The 8,108-nt window shown below is 42.7% G+C and overlaps 1 non-coding gene across 1 annotated transcript; it reads left to right on the top strand.

The window, feature by feature from the left end:
• The first annotated feature begins 7,346 nt into the window (after positions 1-7,346).
• On the top strand, positions 7,347-7,452 carry LOC132629594 (small nucleolar RNA R71). Its single transcript, XR_009578361.1, has one exon. It is a non-coding gene; the product is annotated as a small nucleolar RNA R71 (small nucleolar RNA).
• The last annotated feature ends 656 nt before the right edge of the window (positions 7,453-8,108 follow it).

Below are 8,108 nucleotides of genomic sequence, written 5' to 3'. Positions count from 1 at the left end.
TGAATGCCTGACTGGTGGAGAGGGTATTATCCGCCTGGGTTGGAGTGATCCTGTACCGAAGCAACGTCCACCAAAACTTAGCTTCCGTGGACAAACAACCTTTAGAAATCTTGACTCTCCCATCATTAGTCCATTTTTACTTATGTGGCTCAGATGTGATAATCGCAGCAGTCCATTCCCTCACAGATTTCTTGTCTTTCCTGTCTCGTTTGTCTAGGAACAGGCTCAGATCAGTAGGTGCCACAAAATCATGACCGAATAGGACTTTGTTGATGGCTTTGGAGGAAATATCGACAAGTGAGTTCCGGACTGTCACATTCTCCAAAATGGGTATCTCATGCCAAGCACGACTCGGCTTCTTCATCGACATCAACACATCCCCATATGATGCATAGAATTCCCTCACAATGTATAGAGCATAGTCTCCCAGCTGATGAGTGAAAACATCCAGCTTGTACATTTTGATGGTATCATCCAGCTGTGGATGAGCCGAGATACCATCGAAAATCAGTCGCCGCTCCTCAAATATTTTCCGCTGCGGCTGTCCCCTAGTTTCTGTCCCAGCCATCCATTGGTCATACAATTTCTTTGACCCTTTCACCGAGAATCTAAGTTTTTCTTCCTCCAGCCATTTGGTCCGAACGGCTAGTTTACAACCCTCTGGTGGTGTGCCATCATCTTGAGCATTACCAGTACTTGGCCCTACTGAGTCACTCTCCTGATCCGTTTGGTGGGATACCCCCCTGCTTGATACTTCTGCGTCAGAATCCCCCTCTTCAGACTGGGAGGCTTCCGACGCAGACTTGGACGGGGTCATAGGTGGGGGCTGTGATGGCCTTGCTGATGTGCCTTGCATGGGGGCCTCCCTGACCTTTGGTGGCGGTATAACTTCTGCGCACTCGGATCCTGATTGTTCCCCTTCCGAATTGGAGGGTTTATTTATCAAATTCGAATCCGAGCGCACTTTCTTTCTTGTGCCAGTGCTTTTGGCCCCCGCTTTCCTTGCACTCATTTTCTGACCCATTCCTGCAAAAGACACATCATATTAGCTACCATGGAATATCCGATCAAAAATAAGACAAACTAACTGTGCACAAAACCTGTGCTCTGTCTGTGACCGTAAACTCAAAAGACGGACCGTAAATTGAAATACGGTCCGTAAACTGAGATCGTAAGCTGCTCATTTTCTTGGAGACCTTTCTGTCCCTTAGTGAAATGCTTAAAGACGGACCGTAAACTGAAATACGGTCCGTAAAGTGAGATCGTTTTTCGCATCACAGACCTAGAACATGTATTGATTTCTGGATTCGTTACACATCTCGGTTTCACATTGTTTTGGGAATTAGGTTACTCAGACTTCACCCAATTTTCTACCAAGTTTTCATTAATCCCTCAAGAGTCAAGCTATTGGTAGGCAGACTAAAACTTCAAATTTTGAATTTTAAGGTATGGAATGCCCTCCAACCCATTTGGTTTTTGTTAACAACTTCCCAAGAGAATTAAAAGAATTTAACATTGTTATCCCCACACAAGATCATTAACCAAGGTAAGCAAGCACTTAATTTCACAAAACCTAGCCTAATCAACATTTACCGTCAAGTTCAAACTCAATGCTGTAAAATAAAAGTGGAGAGTGTCAATCGTACCTTTTTATGATGAACCAACAGATCACAATAAGCAAAGACTTTGAGAGCACAACTTCAATCACAACCAAATTTAAACCTAGGGCAGAGAGATTTCGAGTTTTGTGAGAGTGGATAGAGGTTTTTTTTTTTTTTTTTAGTGTGAGTTGTGTATTTATGGAGTTTAGAAAATGGAAGATGATGGGTTTTTGGTGGGAAATTATGAGGGTTGAGAAGAAGGAGGGAAGTTAATGGGATTGATTGTGGGAGGGGATTTGAAACGTGTGTCTCTTTGCCCGTGATTTAAATCACTGCCCTCTTTTGTATTTAAAGCGTTTTTTTTTTCTAAATACGGTCTGTAAATTGATTTACGACCTGTATTTAGAGATGTTGATGTGGGCCATACACATTATCTCATGAAAGATTACGATCAGATTTACGGACCGTATTTCACAATACGATCCGTCTTCCATGGTCGTAAACTTTCATGTTGCATTACAGTGCTTACTGTTTTGTGACATTGTTAAATATGCCTCATTTTACGAGCCGTATTGTGAAATACGGTCCGTAAACTGCAGGCGTATTTTACAATGTTGCAAAACAATCTCTTACTACTTAACTTACCTGCTATTCAGCAATATTTTTTGCAATATATTCCCGCACCAAAACAACCATTACCCTATATGTAATCAAAAATGAACAAAAGAAAAATGAACATTACACCTGGGTTGCCTCCCAAGAAGCGCTTGATTTAACGTCACGGCACGACGGTGGTAACTATTCATTCCTTATCTGCATACACCAAATCATTGTTCGTTCGGAGGTGCTTCAACCTGTATCGGTCAACAATCCTATCCTCCGAAACCATCCCGTGATAGTGCTTCAATCTCTACCCATTCACCTTAAATGTCCGAGTTCCATCTCCGGACTTTAACTCAATCGCTCTATGGGGTGAAACACCTACCACCTCAAACGGACCGGACCACCTTGATTTAAGCTTACCAGGTAGCAACTTCAACCGAGAGTTAAACAGCAATACAGGATCACCCTTGTAGAACTCTCGCTTCAGGATCTTCTTGTCATGGTATTGCTTCATCCTTTCTTTATATAGTGCTGCACTCTCATATGCCTGGTACCGAAACTCATCCATCTCATTTAGTTGAAACAACCTGAGCTTGGTTGCTTCCTCCCAATCCATATTCAGTTTCTTTAGTGCCCACATAGCTTTGTGCTCAAGCTCAACCGGCAAGTGACAAGCTTTTCCGAACACAAGCTTGAAGTGTAAAGTCCCAATCGGAGTCTTGAAAGCAGTCCAGTATGCCCATAGAGCATCATCGAGCTTGCGGGCCCAATCAGTTCTATTTGCATTCACTGTTTTTGCTAGAATACTCTTGATCTCCCTATTGGACACTTTAACCTGTCCACTTGTCTGAGGATGATAAGGTGTTGCCACCCTATGTTTTACACCATATTTCTCCATCAATCCCGCGAAGGCTCTATTACAAAAGTGGGATCCACCATCGCTAATTATAGCCCTCAGAATACCAAAACGAGTAAATATGTTCTTCTTGAGGAACCCCATAACACCCTTGGCCTCGTTATTAGGTAAAGCCACTGCTTCTACCCATTTTGACACATAATCCACAGCAACCAAGATGTATTTCAGGCCACCCGAACTCACAAAGGGTCCCATAAAGTCAATCCCCTAGACATCGAACACTTCTACCTCCATAACAAAATTCATAGGCATCTCTTGCCTTCTGCCGATATTCCCTTGTCTTTGACATTGATCACAGGACCGCACCAATAGATTAGCATCATGAAAAATGGTCGGCCAGTAATATCCGCACTCAAGTACCTTAGCCACAGTCCGGTTTCTGCTATGATGACCCCCAACAAGAGAGTCATGGCACGCCTTTAGAATCGCCATCACTTCACTTTCAGGAACACAACGCCAAATGATGTTGTAAGCGCATGTTCGGAACAAATAAGGCTCGTCCTAATAGTATTGCCGAGCATCCCGCAAGAATATTTTCTTTTGGTAGGCTTTGATATCTTCTAGAACTATGCCTGTTACCAAATAATTGGCAATGTCAGCATACCACGGTTCCCCCTCCATTGACACAGCAACACCCTCTCATCCGGAAACGCATCATCTATATTAAGCTCATCAGAAGGTCTCCCAGCCTCTTCAAGCCTAGAGAGATGGTCAGCAACCTAGTTTTCAGTGCCCTTGTGGTCCTTCACCTCAAAATCAAACTCTTTCAGCAATAGCACCCATCTGATCAGTCGCGGCTTTGCTTCCTTCTTTGCCATGAGGTATCTCGAGGCTGCATGATTAGTGTAAACCACTACTTTGGACCCCAACAAGTAGACCTAAAATTTCTCAAAAGCAAACACAATGGCAAGCACCTCTTGCTCCGTCACTGTGTAATTCATCTGGGCAGCATTCAGTGTTCTTCTTGCATAATAGATCGAGTGCATAAATTTATTGTGCCTCTGCCCTAGCACAGTACCTATTGCAAAACCACTAGCATCACATATTAGGTCAAATGGCAAGGACCAGTCAGGAGCAATAATAATAGGAGAAGTAGTGAGACACTCTTTTAACTCCTCAAACGCCTTCCGACACTTATCATCAAACGCAAACTTTGCCTCTTTTTCAAGAAGCTTGCACATTGGGTTGGCAATCTTGGAGAAATCTTTGATGAAGTGCCTGTAGAACCCAGCATGTCCCAAGAAACTTTGGACACCTTTGACCGCGATAGGTGGTGGAAGTTTTGCAATCACATCAATTTTCGCTTGATCGACCTCGATTCCCTTTTCAGAGATTTTGTGACCGAGGACGATTCCTTCCTTCACCATAAAATGGCACTTCTCCCAATTTAGCACGAGATTTGTATCCTCACATCTTTTTAGCACTTGACCCAGATGGCCAAGACTATCTTCAAACGAATCACCCACAATAGAAAAGTCATCTATGAACACTTCCAAGAAATCCTCTACCATGTCAGAGAAGATTGACATCATGCACCTCTGAAAAGTGGCTGGTGCATTACACAAACCAAAAGGCATCCGGCTAATGCAAACGTCCCATAAGGAAAAGTAAACGTAGTCTTCTCCTGATCTTCTAAAGCAATGTTGATATGATTGTAGCCCGAATAACCATCAAGGAAACAATAGTAGCAACGCCCCGCTAGCCGATCAAGCATTTGATCAGTAAAAGGCATGGGGAAATGGTCCTTGCATGTGGCTGTGTTGAGCTTGCGATAGTCCATGCAAACTCTCCATCCGGTTATGGTTCTAGTTGGGATCAACTCATTCTTTGCATTCGGCACCACAGTGATGCCGCCCTTCTTAGGAACACATTGGACTGGGATCACTCATTTACTATCAGCAATTGGGTAAATCACTCCCGCATCCAACCATTTGATGATCTCTTTCTTGACTACCTCTTGCATATTCTCGTTCAGTCGCCTTTGATGCTCTACACTCAGTTTGCTATCTTCCTCCAACTGGATTTTGTGCTCACAGATCCCAGATGGAATACCTCGAATGTATTCTATGGTCTAACCAATAGCATGCCTATAATCCCTCAACACCTCCAAAAGCTGTAAAATCTGCTCTTCAGTCAGTAGAGCTGAAACAATCACTGGCAATGTATTATCCGGACTAAGGAACTCATACTTCAAATGTGATGGGAGCTGTTTAAGCTCCAACTTAGGTGGCTCAATGATCGAAGGCTTTGCTGGAGGAGTTGTTCTATTTTCCAGATTGAGATTCAGCTTCTTTGGGTGGTAGGAATATGATCTCAACCAGACAAGTGAATTAACTGTCTCTACGTAAACTTCCATGTCCTCAGCATCAAAATTCACAAGAATACCAGCTAGAGCTTCACCCAAACTCTCTTCTTCCATCTTGAACTCCACTGCTTCATCAACAACATTAAACGAATCAATTACCGAAATACTCTCGTAAGCACTTGGTAACTTCATCCCTTTGCTAGCCTAAAACGTCACTGCTTCATCGTTGACTCGGAACTTGATTTCATTTTTCTCCGAATCCATCAGAGTTCTCCCTGTAGCAAGGAAAGGTCTCCCTAGAATAATAGGAATGTCCCGATCGACATCACAGTCAAGAATCACAAAATCAGCGGGCAACATAAAGTCACCAACCCGCACAAGTACATCATCAACCACCCCAACAAGTCTTTTGATAGATCTATCAGCCATTTGTAACCTCATTGTAGTCGTCCTTGGCATTCTCAAACCTGATTGTTTGTATATATCAAGGGGCATCAAATTAATACTCGCCCCATTATCACACAAAGCACGAGCAAAATCATGGTGCCCAACAGAACAAGGAATGGTAAACGCCCCAGGATCTCCCTTTTTCTGAATAGTGGTAGTTGAAATGATGGAACTCACAGTGTGAGTCAAACTAACGGTTTCATGGTGAACCGTTTTCTTCTGGATCAACAGATCCTTCAAATATTTAGCAAAACCGGGCATCTCCTTGATAGCTTCCAAGAAGGGAAAATTTAGAGATAACTGCTTCAACTGATCATATAATTTCTCGAACTTAGCATCTTCCTTCTTCTTTACCAACCTCTGAGGAAAGGGAGGTTTAGATTTGAAAAGCTCTCTCAGAGGGCGGAGAACCCCTTTTACAGTCTGCTTGCTTGTGTTATCAGCTTCCTTCACCATCTCTGGAATATCAGCAACCTTCTTGTCAGTAGGATTCTCATCAACAATAATGGGTGCTTCAGACTGCACCTCATCCTCTTCATCTATCGGCTCAAGATCAATCACCTTCTCATCTGCCCCCTGGAGTATTTTAACAATCCTAGTAGTGATGGCAAACACACAGTCTACACCGCCTCCCCCATTCTTTGGATTTGGAATAGTGTCACTCGGAAGTCCTCCCTTTTTAGGAGGGTGCTGCTCTCTAGAAATATCCCTCATCTGTGACTCAAGTTTCTGAATAGCCACTGTATGGGAACCCACTGTTTCTGTCAGCCCAGATAAAGTCCTTTCAGACTTAGATTGATTGGCTAGAATCTTCTCAAGCATTGATTCAACCTTCGAACTACCTTACTCTGTTGACTTCCCTTTCGGTGGTATATAAGGATTGGAACTCTTGTTCCCGAAATTGTTACTGTTGTTGTATCTCCCTTGGTTCGCACCACCAAAATTATTGTTGTAGTTCTTAGAGTTATTATAAGCACCTTGACCTTGCTGAGGTCTCTATTGATTCTGATTCTGATAACCACCTTTGTAGTTCTGTCTTTGGTAACCCCCTTGAGAGTTATTAACATAATTAGCATCTTCAACCTGCATAGGTGGCCCATCATGAAACGGACCATCTTGAGTATGGTACATCCCTTTTGGAAAAACTGTATCATCCTCACAATCATTTGCCTTCTTTATCTGGGATTCATCAAACTTCTTCGTTAGCAAGGAAATATTTGTTGCAAGTTCTGCTAATGTTTGTTTGGTGTCTTGATTCTCCTTTACTATATTCTGGATCATAGCACTACCATACGGTACCACATCAGCATTGTTTGAGTGCCAAGCCTGATTATGAGTCGTCAGCTTGTTAAGTACGTTGGTAAATCGTCGATAAGTTTTGTTCATGAAACAGCCATCAGCTGTATTATTAGCAACTGACCGTGTCACTGGATCTAACCCTCGGTAGAACTTCTCCATTAATATGTGTTCCGGAAAACCATGATTCGGGCTCTTATACAAATACTCCATGAATCTCTCCCAGGATTCATATAGTTGTTCCCCCGATCGCTGCTTAAATTCATATATCTTGTCACGAATTTCAGCCTTCTTGCTAGGGGTACCATTTTGTGAGAAAAGCAGTCACCATCTTTGCCCATGAAGTAATCGAATTTCGAGGCAGCTTCTCAAATCATGTTCTTGCCTCCCCGGTTAAGGAATATTTGAATAACCTCAATGGAATAGCATCTTGTGGAACATTGTTCTGGAACTGATTAGCACACACATCCATAAAATTCTGCAAATGACGTTGAGGGTCATTCTCGGTAGAGTTCCGAAAGTATCCCTCAAGCTTCAACAACTGGTATAGAGAGGAGTCAATTTTCACGCTAGCAGCTGCAACTCGAGGCTGAACAATAGCAGATGCATAGTCCTCATCTGCAACAAGATCAGCGAAAATATTCTCATCATCTGATTCATTCGCCTGATTGTTCAACCGATTCCCCTGGTTGCCGGCACGTTGATTTTGCTGATTCTGATTCATGTTCACCTTGTTTATACATAGTAGCAAACAAGGTGTGATGGAATAAGCAAAAGACTTCAATATAGAAAACACTATTTAGTAATTTCAAAACTGTATTCCCCGGCAGCGGCGCCAAAATTTGATATGCTCAAATTACACCTATTAATGGTATAACGCGGACGTTGTCAAATATAGTAACCCAACAAGGTTGGGGTCGAATCCCCCAGGGAATATGGT

This window comes from Lycium barbarum, chromosome 2 (genome assembly GCF_019175385.1).
Source record: "Lycium barbarum isolate Lr01 chromosome 2, ASM1917538v2, whole genome shotgun sequence".
Taxonomy (NCBI): domain Eukaryota; kingdom Viridiplantae; phylum Streptophyta; class Magnoliopsida; order Solanales; family Solanaceae; genus Lycium; species Lycium barbarum.
This window is presented reverse-complemented; position numbering and strand designations above follow the sequence as displayed.